General features: G+C 49.3%; 1 protein-coding gene across 3 annotated transcripts in view; it reads left to right on the top strand.

The window, feature by feature from the left end:
- Nucleotides 1–13315, top strand: part of CNPY1 (canopy FGF signaling regulator 1) — a 45342-nt gene that overhangs the window by 11932 nt on the left and 20095 nt on the right. The window contains exon 1 of one of the 3 annotated variants that reach the window (XM_054494158.2): nucleotides 170–232. The exons of the other annotated variants lie outside the window; for them this stretch is intronic. The gene's annotated coding sequence lies outside the window, so the exon portion shown is untranslated. Of the gene's footprint in view, nucleotides 1–169; nucleotides 233–13315 lie in introns of those variants that run through there. 3 annotated transcript variants of the gene reach the window in all.

The following is a 13315-nucleotide window of genomic DNA, read 5'->3' as shown; positions in this document are numbered from 1 at the left end:
ACAAGGGGTTAACACCCCCTCCCCCTCCCGAACCTCAGGGATTAAAAATTCATGCTGTCCCCAGGGGATGTGGGGAGGAGGAGGGGATGTGGGGGACACAAAATTAAAAGGGAAAGAGATTATTTTTAATCCTCTTGGTGGGTGCTGAAACAATGCCGGGAGAGCAAAGCCGCTGAGAGTTTGTCCCGTTAGATCCAGGCAAGAAGGCCGGACTCTATACCACAGGGAGCAGGTAATTACAAACTGCACATCTTTCTCGTCTCCGTAAGAAATTCGCCTTAATCCCATAGCTATTGCTTCTCCGGTCAAAGGTGCTCAGATTTTCATAATGCCCGGCGCTGTGGACGAGTGGAATTCACATTTGATACCCACTTTTCCCCTTGGGGGTTTCACGCCGGACCAGGACGGAGCGAAGCGATGGACCCTGCTGGTGCTGCGGGACTTCCCACGCGCTGGGTGGCGGAGCTGGCCCCGCTCTGCGCGGGCCGGAGCGTGCACCTCGCTGTCATTCTGACGCGCGCCCTGCACCCGCGGCGAGGTGGCTGTGCAGGCCTCACTTGGGCATCGCTTAGAGTAAACACACATTAACTCTGCGTGGAGAGCCATCGAGAATGAGGCACAAGCTCGTTTTGGTTCCCCTCCCTCTTTGACGAACGGGCATGTTCCGAGCCGGAATATCCGAGCAGATTCACTTATCTGCCAAGTGAAAATGTCAGACCCTGAATGAGAGGTGCCTGGCTCTTTCCTCCCTCCAGCCGTTCCTGTCGGGCGCGGAGTGGGTTTTGAGGGTGAGCGAGGCCGCGCCGTTTGGGAGGCGCTGTTTCTGCGGCTGCCTGTGTGGTGTGAGCCACACAGATGTTGTCACTCTACGGCTTATGCTTGGTTACTCTGACTGCAATAGAAGATCCTCTAGTGATGTGCAGAGCTTGTACCTGTTAGGAGGACATTGAGTGGGTATCGATTTGGGATTCTTTTGGTTGTTAATCGCGGTAAAGGAGAAATGAGCACGTTTTGTTTTCTGACTGTAGACTCAGACAGGTGGAGTGTGAGGGCATGAATTTTCCTGATTGATGAGTTGAACTTTATCCGTCATGTTTCCCAGGGACTCCCAACACGCATAGCCAGGAGACGGCGAGGCACAAGCACATGTGTGTTGCAGACCGAACTCCATGAGCGAGGCAGTTTTTCCATTGTAATAATATGGGAAGATATTGTAGAGGTATTATGGGATTTTAAAATTAAAATTCTTTTCAGTTGGATTTGATTGGAAAAAAAGATTCTCAGCAACCTATTTTAGGAGGAGGTGGTAGGAACCATAAAATATAGCAGTGGATCATCTGGGGTCCTCCTTCTATTTTTGAGACGGAGTCTCGCACTCTCGCCCAGGCTGGAGTGCAGTGGCGCCATCTCGGCTCACTGCAAGCTCCGCCTCCCAGGTTCATGCCATTCTCCTGCCTCAGCCTCCCGAGTAGTAGCTGGGACTACAGGCACCCACCACCACGCCCGGCTAATTTTTTGTATTTTTAGTAGAGACGGGGTTTCACCGTGTTAGCCAGGATGGTCTGGATCTCCTGACCTTGTGATCTGCCCGCCTCGGCCTCCCAAAGTGCTGGGAGTACAGGCGTGAGCCACCGCGCCCGGCCCATCTGGGGTCCTCCTTCTAAAGAGCTGGAGAAGGCTGTTTAAGAACAGTTGAGAAAGGCAGTGACCTACAGGAAGACACAGAGCCTGCAGGGACACACAGAGACACAGCTCTCTTCTGTGAGCAGAACCCACGAAGCTAGCTTTGTCATCAATCAGCTATAAAACCAATCATGCTGAATTTTCAGAACGAATTTTTCCTCTCTAAATGTTAGTATCATTTTAACTTATGAAGTATCCTCCTAGACATCGATCTCTGCAAAATCTTATGTATTAGTTTGAGCAGATGCTGATGCATATCTTGCTTTATTTGCTCAAGCTGTCAGTCTGGAATCCAGGTTGATCTGGTTCTCACACTTTAACCTGATCCACGCAGGGGAAGTGACAGTGCACACAGCGAGGGCCGCTCGTCTTGCTTAGGGCTTCTTGCTGTTGCTTCTGGGCTGACAGTGGCCAGAGGCTCAGGGCTTAGGTGGCTCTAGGGAACTGGTGAAGCAAAAAAAGCCTTTTCTCCACTTCTGAGGCACTGCCCTGGAGCTCTGCCCAGGCTCTCTCTTAGGCCAGCACCCATTGGGCCTGACATTCTTGCTGGGATTCCCTATTTGCTGTCTGCCTGGTGTGATTGTGTGAAGCTGAATGCAGAGAATGCTCCCAGAGGGTCAACCGGGCTGCTCTTAGGAAACAGAAGTACAAATAAGGAATTATCCCCTCTCTGAACGCTGGCCGTGTCTCTGTGGGCACAACCCCATCTGACAAGGAAGTGCCGATATCCTACACTGCAGAGAGAGGAAGAGAAGGACGTACTTTGAGCAGCCTGTAAGTCAGGACCGGCCGGTTGAAGGCTTGGCGGTGTCCAACACCAGACTGCGCAGTCCAGACACTGTTTTAAAACTTCTAAATTGGTCATCGAAGCCTCTCGAACTTAAATGTCATGGCTAGCCTAATTACCTACATGTTATTTAGATTCTATTTCTTGAATCTCTGTTTCTAAAAACATGAACATTTAGCACGGAAGGCAATTACTTGTCAAGAATTTTGGCATAGTATAAGCCCAAATTTTCCTTTTAAAAAAGGCTTTCTGGAATGAGAAGCCTGTTAACACCTAGAGGAAAGAGTGAGTGATCACACAGTTTGCAGCACCGGATCTCTGTTGAGGCCTGAGGACACAGGGCACGCATGCCTGTAGGAACTAGGCGGGTTGTGTCTGGGGACAGTCAGATTGGTTCTGGGCTCAGTTTATAGCCAAGGATGTCAAGACAAACTGCACAAAGGGCTCCACCTGAACAAAACTATGTGGAAGGCCAAGGCGGGGAGGCCATCAGACTGGAAAGCAGAGAGCCTTCGTCCCAGTAGAATGACTGAGCCCAAGTTTCTACTTTTGGAGCTAGGTTCTATGCCAGTGGTTCTCAACTGAGGATGGTTTTGTTCCCCAAGGGACATTTGGCAGTGGCTGGAGACATTCCTGGTTTTCACAACTGGAGGGGAGGAGAGGCTCCTGGTATGCAGTGGGTGGAGGCCAGGGACGCTGCTCAGCACCACAGTGCACAGGGCGGCCCCACAACACAGGATCACTGGGTCTCCCACGGCAGTAGTGCTGAGGGTGGAGAAACCCTGTTCTATAAAAGTCAGGAATTTTCTTCACTCAAATCCAGCATGCCAGTGTTTAGAGGAAGTTGTGGCTGTAACCATATAAAGAATGATCTAAGGCTGCCTGGCCTTAGGCAGTGGTTCACACCTATAATCCCAGCACTTTGGGAGGCTAAGGTAGGAGGATCACCTGAGGCCAGGATTTCAAGACCCCTGGGCAACATAGCAAGATCCCATTTGTAAAAAACTGTCTTAAAAAATATAGCTGGGCATGGTGGTCCACATCCGTAGTTCCAGCTACCTGGGCAGGTGCAGGGGTTGTGGAGGGGAGAGGGGCTGAGGGAGGAAGATTGCTTAAGCCCAGGAGTTTAAGGCTATAGTGAGCTATAACTGTGCCACTATACTCCAGCCTGGGTAACAGAGTGAGTCTCTGTCTCAAAAAAAAAAAAAAAAAAAAAAAAGAAAAAAAAAGACCCTGCTGGTGATGTGTGTTTATTTCCATTTAAAAACCTTTGCTGCCAGTTGTGGACCTCTGACTATAGTTAGGGCCAATGTGGAGAGAGACACGTCGGCAGGACAGGAAGAGGCTAAGGTGGTTGTGGAACCGTGCCCCAAATCCGGTGAAGCAGTGCACTGGATTGAACAGTGCCCCCCAAATTTGCATCCAGTGTGGGCTGGGCACAGTGCCTCATGCCTATAATACCATAATTTGGGAGGCTGAGGCTGGTGGATCACTTGAGGTTAGGAGTTCGAGACCAGCCTGGCCAACATGGTAAAACCCATCTCTACTAAAAATACAATAAATTAGCTGGGCGTGGTGGCAGGTGCCCATAATCCCAGCTACTCGGGAGGTTGAGGCAGGAGAATGGCTTGAGCCAGGGAGGCAGAGGTTGCAGTGACCTGAGATCACGCCACTGCACTCCAGCCTGCGTGACAGAGTGAGACTCTGTCTCAAAAAATTAAAAAAAAAAAAAGAAAGAAAAGAAACTTGAAGGGTAACCTTATTTGGAAATAGAAACTTTGTAGATGTTGTCAGTTAAGATGAGGTCATACTGGAGCAGGGTGGGGTGGGGCGGGGCCTAACCCAGTGGCCAGCATCCTTATAAGAAGATAAGATGGAGACACAAAGACATACACCAGGGAGAATGCCAAGGGCCCTGGGAGGCAGGGGTGCAGTGATGCATCCACAAGCCAAAGAATGCCGAGGGTTGCCAGCAGCCACCGGAACCAAGAAGAGGGAAGGAAGGACCTTCCCTGAGCCCACAGAGAGATCATGGCCCTGCTGGTTCCTCAGTGTTGGCCGCCTGGCCTCCAGAGCTGTGAGAGAGTGAATTTTTGTTGTTTCAAGGCCCTAGCTTGGGACACTTTGTTATAGCAGGTTAGGAAACAAACACAGGCCAGAGGCATCTGAAGCTGTGATGGGTGAGGGTGATGGCCGAAGACCCGAGCCACGTGGATGGTTGGAGGCTCAGGGTCCAAATCCAGCCCACATAATGTGGATCAAGATTTCACATAGAACATCGGACTCCTGGTTTCCCATGAAAGACTGGGAAACAGCCACTCCTAGCCTCTGGCTACTCGCCGGGAGCCAACTGTCCAGTTCCCCCTCCTGGGGTCTTCGGAACCTCCAGGTGCTGAAGCCCAGAATACTCATGTGTGGGACAAAGTTGTTTTTTCTTTTTCTTTTTTTTTTTTTTTTTTGATACGGAGTCTCACTCTGTCGGCCAGGCTGGAGTGCAGTGGTGCTATCTCTGCTCACTGCAAGCTCCGCCTCCTGCATTCACTCCATTCTCCTGCCTCAGCCTCCTGAGAAGCTGGGACCACAGGTGCCCGCCACCATGCCTGGCAATTTTTTTGTATTTTTAGTAGAGACAGGGTTTCACCATCTTAGCCAGGATGGTCTTGATCTCCTGACCTTGTGATCTGCCCACCTTGGCCTCCCAAAGTGCTGGGATTACAGGCATGAGCCACCACACCCGGCCCAAAGTTGTTTTTTCTTAGGTAGAGAAGCCTTGTCTATAACCAGGTCTCTAACAGAACAGGGAAGTTCAGGAAGACCAAGACGGCCGTGCTTCAAATAAGATGGGAGTCTCTGACGCTTTGTGGCAGCAGAGACAGTGTCCTGTTCTTCAGCTGGCCCTGGAGAGCCACAGCCTTGCTGTCCTGCCTATGCGGGGCCAGGGGTCCAGCTGACATTTCTGAGTGCCACTGTCTACCCACCCACCCTCTGCTGGACTCTTAACTTCCCTTCTCTCCAGTTAGAATGAAGAAGTGATCCCAGCTTGGCCTCCACGTTGGCAGCAGCTGATCCCCCCATGGCGTAGCTTAACCTGGGACAGAGAAGGAAGAGTGACAATGACCGAGAGCTGGCATTGTCAGAGCTATGTGAACACACTTGCCCAAGAACGGGCGAGTCTGGGCTCCTGGGCCTGCCCGCCAGAGTCCTACACGGCCGAGAAGACCAATTTAAAGCAATGAAAGAAAGCGCTGGCGAGCATAAGGCTCCGGTGGAGAGATTTTAATTTTATATTAAAAGGGGTCTTATTCTCCTGTCCATTGTTGAAGTCAAGTCAAAGTTAATTAGGCTCTTTGGGCCCTTCTCATGTCCTTTTTCCTGAACTTTCTGAAAACATCAGAGGAAAGGAGCCCTCTCCAGCCACATGGAGACTGGGCGTGTGTGTTCTGGAGAGCTCTGCTGTCCCTTCTCTAAGAAAATGCAGGACTAATGGTCATTTCTAATATTTGAGGGCATTTCTGAGGCCCACTAGTAAGCTCATCTATTTAGCAAAGGAGCTCTCAAGCTGCCTGAAGGTTTGGGGAAGGAGCCTGAACTCCTTCGGGGCCACCAGGGCCACGCCTCAGGAGAGGCTCCTGGAGACCCCTGCACTGGCCCAGCAGTGGCCGGGACCCCTGTGTGTGGCTCTCCAGGCCCTGTGCAAATCAGGTAGGCCAAATACTCACATGTCTCATGACTCTATGTGCGTTTTCAAATATTTCTTTGTGAAAAATGTTAAGGCCAGCTGCCGTGGCTCACCCCTGTAATCCTAGCACTTTGGGGGACCAAGATGGGAGGATGGCTAGAACTCAGGATTTTGAGACCAGCCTGGGCAACACAGGGAGATCCTGTCTCTACAAAAAATACAAAAAAAAAAAAAATATATTAGCAGGGTGTGGTGGCGTGTACTTGTGGTCCCAGCTACTCAGGAGGCTGAGGAGGGAGGATCATCTAAGCCCAAGAGGACGAGGCTGCAATGAGCTGTGTGATTGCACCACTGTACTCCAGCCTGGGTGACAGTGAGACCTTGCCTCAAAAGAAAAAAAAAATTAATTATCAAAGTAACACATGATGATTTTAGCAAGAGATAAGAGAAAAGACGCATGTCTACCTCCCGACCCCATTCCATTCCCATCGAAGTCAAGAGCCTTGCCCTTGCCAACACTACACTTGCTCAGACACCAGGCAGCAGCTGTGCAGGTTTTTGGCTTCGACATTTTAAAATAATAGTGAAACCCCGTCCCTACTAAAAATACAAAAATTAGCTGGGCATGGTGACAGGTGCCTGTAGTCCCAGCTATTTGGGAGGCTGAGGCAGGAGCATCACTTGAACCCGTGAGGTAGAGGTTGCAGTGAGCTGAGATCATGCCAATGCACTCCAGCCTGGGCAGCAGAGCAAGACTCCGTCTCAAAAAAAAAAAAAAGAAAGAAAAAAGAAAAGAAAAGCATGGCTGCCTAGGATATGGATGTTTTCCAGTTAAGAAGACCATTCTACAGATGGACACATATTGTTCTTGGTGTTTTGCCACCACACAGCGACACTGCAGCCTTCATGGTGATGCATCCTTAGGTATTGTTGATTGGATTTCTCCAGGACAGATTCTTGAAAGGCAGGGGTCAAAAGGTAGGAACATTTTAACCCGAACCCATGTTGTTGGACTGCTTCTCTGAAGGCTGCAGTATGGATATTCCAGCCAGCAGTGGATGACAGAGGCTGCTTTCTTGCATTTTGCCAGTGCTGGATAATAGCATTCTTTTAATTTTGGTAATCTAACCAGTGAAAGATGGTATTTCGCTATTGCCTTCATTCCCCTTTCATTGACTACCAGTGCAGTTAAGCATCTTTCCACCAGCATGCTATTTGGATTTCTTATTTCGAGGTGTGTATTTGTAGCCTTTGCCCAGTATTCTACTGGGTGGTTTGTCTTTTATGCCATTGTGAATGTGGGGCTAGTAACTCTCCCTGTCCCGCCTGATGCGTGCCTCCTCTGGCTGTGATCTGTGTGCGGTAGCTCCTCTCCCCCATGGACACCTCCCCGTCCACGAAGGCATTGGGCACCCCGTCTTGTTTGAGAATGTCCCCTGCCAGCCCTTTGTTACACAAATCGCTTTCTGAATTTTCTTCCATTACTGCATGCTTTTCTTTTCTGTCTACTTGTGGAGTCGATATGGAGGGTGTTTTCTGGGTGAACATCATGGCGTTTACCAGTGCCGTGTATCAAATAAGCCTTGCTCCCCCGACACTGAGTTGGAATGACACTTTGTCACTTTTTTACAAAGATGAATTTGTGGAAAATTAAGATATCAGATATTCTCTCACACCTTCTGAACATCAAAAGTATTTTTATAGCATTTTTTAGGATATTTGTTAAATTCTGCATTTTATTCTAGCTGTGTATGTACTGTAACACATTTCTATCCTTAATTACATTTTTAATCTTGTACCCCCATTCCCTAGCATGAGATTTTGCTCATAATAGGTTTTCAATGTCTGGAAAATGAAAGAATAAGTAATTGATAATAGCTATGTCATGTTAATTCTATGAGGAGTTGGGGACTATTTCTGATATTTTGTGAAGACTCTAGGAAAGTGATACAATATCAAGAAAAACAGTGGAGTTAGGCACCTGCTCACATACTGGGTATTTAATTTGATGTTAGGCACCTGTTCACCTACTGGGTATTTAATTTAATGACGTTGTGTCTGGGATGTCAGGTTTTAGCTGATCAAGACTAGCATGATATAAAAAGAGTCCACAAGATCAGAATTGGTGTTTCATAGATAAGACACAAATAGTGTGGCTTTGGGGTCTAGGAAGCCCTGTTTATCCAGACAGTAGTTTTGCAGTATACTAAGCCCTGTTGGGTGTGGGCCTGAGATGGAGTCTGTGGTCCTACCGGTACTGGCTGGAACAAATTTGAAAATCTGTAGCAGAATATATTACATGAGCAGAAGCGCAATGTTCTGATCAACCAAATATTCTGTTTAAGATGGGGAAACATTGCATTTAGAATTTGGAAATAAAGAAAGATGAGCCGGGTGTGGTGGCTCACGCCTGTAATCCCAGCACTTTGGGAGGCCGAGGCAGGTGGATCACCTGAGGTCGGGAGTTTGAGACCAGCCTGACCGACATGGAGAAACTAAAAATACAAAATTAACCGGGTGTGATGGCGCATGCCTGTAATCCCAGCTACTCGGGAGGCTGAGGCAGGAGAATCGCTTGAACCCAGGAGGCGGAGGTTGCAGTGAGCCGAGATTGTACCATTGCACTCCAGTCTGGGCAACAAAGAGTGAAACTCTGTTTCAAAAAATAAAAAAAAGAAAGAAAGAAAGATGAAATGCTATACTATCCTCAGGGAGAAGAAATAAACAGGTGATTCAATATTCCTGAACAGACAAAAATAGCCATCATCTGAGGGTGTGAAGTACTGAGAGAGAGAGAAAGATGATAGTAGCATAGCATGGCGTTAGGGGTAATTCACCAGGTGCTGATGGCATGTGTGTTCCATTTCATAAATACAAACAACAGGTGCAGCTGTGCTGCCAGGTGCTGAGGGTTGTGCTAGCCACCACCTAATAGACCTGAATCTTCCCTCGGGCCCCTTAGAACAGTGGTCCCTAACCTTTATGAGTCTTCCCTCAGGCCCCTTAGAGCAGCAGTCCCCAACATTTATGGCACCAGGGATCGGTTTCATGGATGACAATTTTTCCAATGACCAGGGAGGGAGGGGGAGATGGTTTGGGGATGATTCAAGCACATTATATTTATTGTGCATTTTATTTCTATTATTACATTGTAATATATAAAGAAATAATTATACAACTCACTGTAATGTAGAATCAGTGGGAGCCCTGAGCTTGTTTTCCTACAACTAGATGGTCCCATCTCAGGGGTGATTGGAGACAGTGACAGATCATCAGGCATTAGATTCTCATAGGGAGCCCACAACCTAGATCCCTTGCATATGCCGTTCACAATAGGGTTTGTGCTCGTATGAGAATCTAATGCCGCTGCTGATCTGACAGCAGGTGGAGCTCAGGCAGTAATGTGAACAATGGGGAGCAGCTATAAATACAGATGAAGCTTCGCTCACCGGCCTGCTGTTCACCTCCTGCTGTGCGGCCTGGTTCCTGACAGCCTGCAGACTGGTACTGGTCCAAGTCCTGGGGGTTGAGGACCCCCGCCTTAGAGGAAAGTTCTTCTTTTGTCATTCGTATCTTGGAGGGAAAATGAAGCTACCCTTTGGCAGGTGTGGCTTGCGCAGTGCCTGAGTTTACCACCCCACCTCCAGCCTCGAGGCAGAAGCGGGGGCCATTGGACTCCATTATTAATTCTTCACTTCTGAAATCAGACTTCCATTAGCACCTCCGGCTTCCATAACTAAGCACTACAATCCAGGTGTCTTACGCAGAAATGATTCCCTCACAGGTCAAAGGCCAGAAGTCCAGGACCATGGTGTTGGTAGGCTCATATTTTTCTTGGAGGCTCAGAGGGAAAATCTAGTCCATGGCTCTTTCTAGCTTCTGGTGGTGGTGGCAACCCTTGGTGCTCCTAGGATTAGAGACCTATCACCCCAGCCTCTGCCTCTGTAGTCCCACGGCCTTTCTCCCCCATGTGGTCTGGGTCTCTTCTTGTAAGGAATCGGTCACATGGGATTAGTACCCATCCTATCCTAATATGATCTCATCCTAACTGAGTCTATCTGCGAAGACCCTTTTTCTGAATAAGGTCACATTCACAGGTACTGGGGTTAGGACTTGAGTGTGTCTTTGGGGGACACAGCCCAACCCACTGACGCTTTATGACTGGGGGACCCTGGGGCCCTCCCCACTATCCAAGTCCATGAGGCTGATGGGCTTTGTCCCTGCCTGCCTTCTGTGGGTTGTTCTTGGGTGGCGGGGGTGTTGGGGGCACCGACCCAGCCTCCGTGTTGCTCCAGTGCCTCTGTGGCCTCTTCGTGTTCGGTCACTGCTGAGCAGCTGCAGGGTGAGCATCAGCTCCCAGAGGCTGGAGCTTCCCACCGTCCCACACAGCCCTGGTGGCCGGCAGTGTGCCCTTCCCTCCAGATAATAATGAAGATGTTACAGGAAACAAACCCTAACATTGACCTTTGCAGCCCCTCGTGAAACACCACTCCCTACCTCTGCCACGCCGACCCCCATCTGGGTGCATGGCTGAATGTCATTTATCCTTTGTCTCTGATCTTTGAGTCAGTTTCCGGTACATGAGACTGTTCTCATCCAGGCGGGTTCAGACCATTTGGCAAGAATAATTTCACAAGCCTGGTATTAGATGCTGCACAAAAGTCTAAATACATAATGCATCTAGCCTCGGATTTTGTAATTCTGTCACACTCAAAACAAGCTGTCAAAACTGTCTGGCATGACTTATCCTTAATAAATCCCTAGTCCTGTTAATTGCTCCTTATTCCACTGAATAAGAATTGTTTGAATCCACAAATCGGGTAAAGAATGGAGGATAATGGGATGTGTTTAGAGGATTGCAGTGTTTTTCCCCCAGGACAAAAGGAGCCAGAAGACACAGTGGGCACTGTGCGGCTCCCATAGAGGGAGGCTGGATTTAATGTGCTTCGGCTTTGAGTCTGGCTGTTTTCGAATGGTTCTTTCCATAGAATGTTCGGCAGGAAAGTGATGCATTGGTTGTCTTGGAAAAAGAGAGGGGAGGCTGAGTTCCGTGACACTGATTGTTCTAGAACCCATTTGGGGGCACCTGCCTGGTGCTATGCATGACTGGTGTGCTGTAAGAAGCAACCAGAGGAGTGTGCATGGTGGTGTAGACAGGTACAGTGGCTCTTACGAGGACTGCGGAGGTATCCCAGCACCTCCGTGAAGACGAGGTGCTCACCCCCTGTGGCCCTGACACTCAGAGAAAGGCTTCGGCTCCAAATAGACGTGGTTTATCTTCCGGCTTCAGCATCTAACCTGGTTTTGTGACCTTGAGCAAGAGACTCACCCTCTCGAAGGCTGCATTTCCTCCTCTGTGAAGTGGGGTGGGCCGCCAACCTCAGGGTCGGAACTGGAGCAGGGATGGAAGCCCCCAGCAGGGACACCCTGACATGGCTACCGCCCACCCACCTTAGGCCAGGAAGAAACCAGGTCAACAGGCACTTACAGAGTGTGCACCACATGGTGGCATGGGCAGAGACATGTCCTGACGTGTCAGTCACACCCTGGGCCTCCCCCACTTTGAAGTGTGTCTCAGGGCCTCGGTTTCTTGGCCTACAACATGCGGTAGCGATACCCACCCCGCCAGGCTGTCAGAGGACTGCACCTCTATATGTGCAAAGCCCCATTCATGGCTCCTGGCCCAGAAGGCATCCTCAGTCAATGCCAACAGGTAGAAGATGCAGCACCTGGGTGAGCACAGCCCGACTCTCCACTTTGTGCTGCAGCTGTGTGTGTGGATGCACGTGGGCACATGTGTGCACGTGTGTGTTCAACACGTCTAGAGGAACCTCGGTTGTACCCACTAGGAGGAAAGTGCTGTTGGCCTCCAGAGAAAGGAAGATGATTTGGTTGGGGACCTGCCTTTGCAGAGGTAGGATGACGTCAGCCACAGGGCAGGGCACAGGTTGCAAACTGCAGGTGCAAGGCCCCTGATGTGAGGCTGGCATGCTGGAAGCTGGCAAGCATCTTCTGTAAACACAGTCCATAGCTCAGGGTGCCGGGTGCCAGGCCCCTGCCACCACTCTGCTCAGCTGGGGACAGTATGCAAATGTGGGCGCAGCTGTGTCCTACGAAACTTTATGTATGGACACTGAAATTTGAATTTTACATCATTTTCCTGTGTCATTAAATATTATTCTTTTGACCTTTTTTCAATCCTTTATAAATGTAAAAACCAATCTCAGCTCATGGGCTGTACATAAACAAGGCAGCGGCCCAGGGACTCTGTATAAGAGGGAGGCTGCCGCCTGTTGATTTCAGACCCAGACCACAAGTGCTAGGAGGACAGGGACCCCTTCACTTTGTCCACTGCTGTATCTTCACGTCCAGCAGGGCCCTTGTGCAGAGGGGATGCTCAGGGGCCATGAGCAAGCAAGGGGATCTCAGCGTTTGGCTTCATGGCATGCACTAGACTTTCTACTCTGGGGATGTTCTTTGTCTGTCATTCTTGGGTCCCCTGCATGTAAAGAAACCTGGTCCTGCCCATTAGAAACACCACTTGTTTTTGTTCATGTCAGTCCTTCGCACAGAGCTCCTGGGTGGAGTTTACGGAATGCATGTGATCTCTGCAATCACAGAGCCTCATCGGCGACTTTCCTGGAAGTCTCGCTCCACCCACAGCCAAGGATTCTTGGGCCTGGAAGAATATGGGACTAAGATTTCTTCTCTTCAGGAGCTTCCGAGGGGAGGGGAGCGAGCCTGCCTGCCTGCCTGCCTGCCTTCCTTCCTTCCTTCTTTCCTTCCTTCTTTTTTCATTCTCATGCCTCAGCCTTGTGAGTAGCTGGGATTACAGACGTGTGCCACCATGCCGGGCTAATTTTTATATTTTTAATGGAGATGGGGTTTTGCCATGTTGGCCAGGCTCATATTGAACTCCTGACCTCAAGTGATCCGCCTACCTCGGCCTCCCCAAGTGCTGGGATTATAGGCATGAGCCCCCGCGCCCGGTCAAAGGGGAATGTTTCATACCCCAAATTTAGAAACATAACCCTCTTTCAAGATCTGGGTATTAACTAACATAAAGATAACCTTTAGCCAAATGCACAGTGTCAAGAGGGAAGAGATTTAAGGTAATATCGAGATTATTAATTTTTAAATAGTGAAAAAGTTTTGTTCAAATGGAA

The sequence above is a fragment of the Pongo pygmaeus genome, chromosome 6 (genome assembly GCF_028885625.2).
Source record: "Pongo pygmaeus isolate AG05252 chromosome 6, NHGRI_mPonPyg2-v2.0_pri, whole genome shotgun sequence".
Taxonomy (NCBI): Eukaryota; Metazoa; Chordata; class Mammalia; order Primates; family Hominidae; genus Pongo; species Pongo pygmaeus.
Note: the sequence above shows the minus strand (reverse complement) of the source record. Positions and strands in the feature narration are given on the sequence as shown.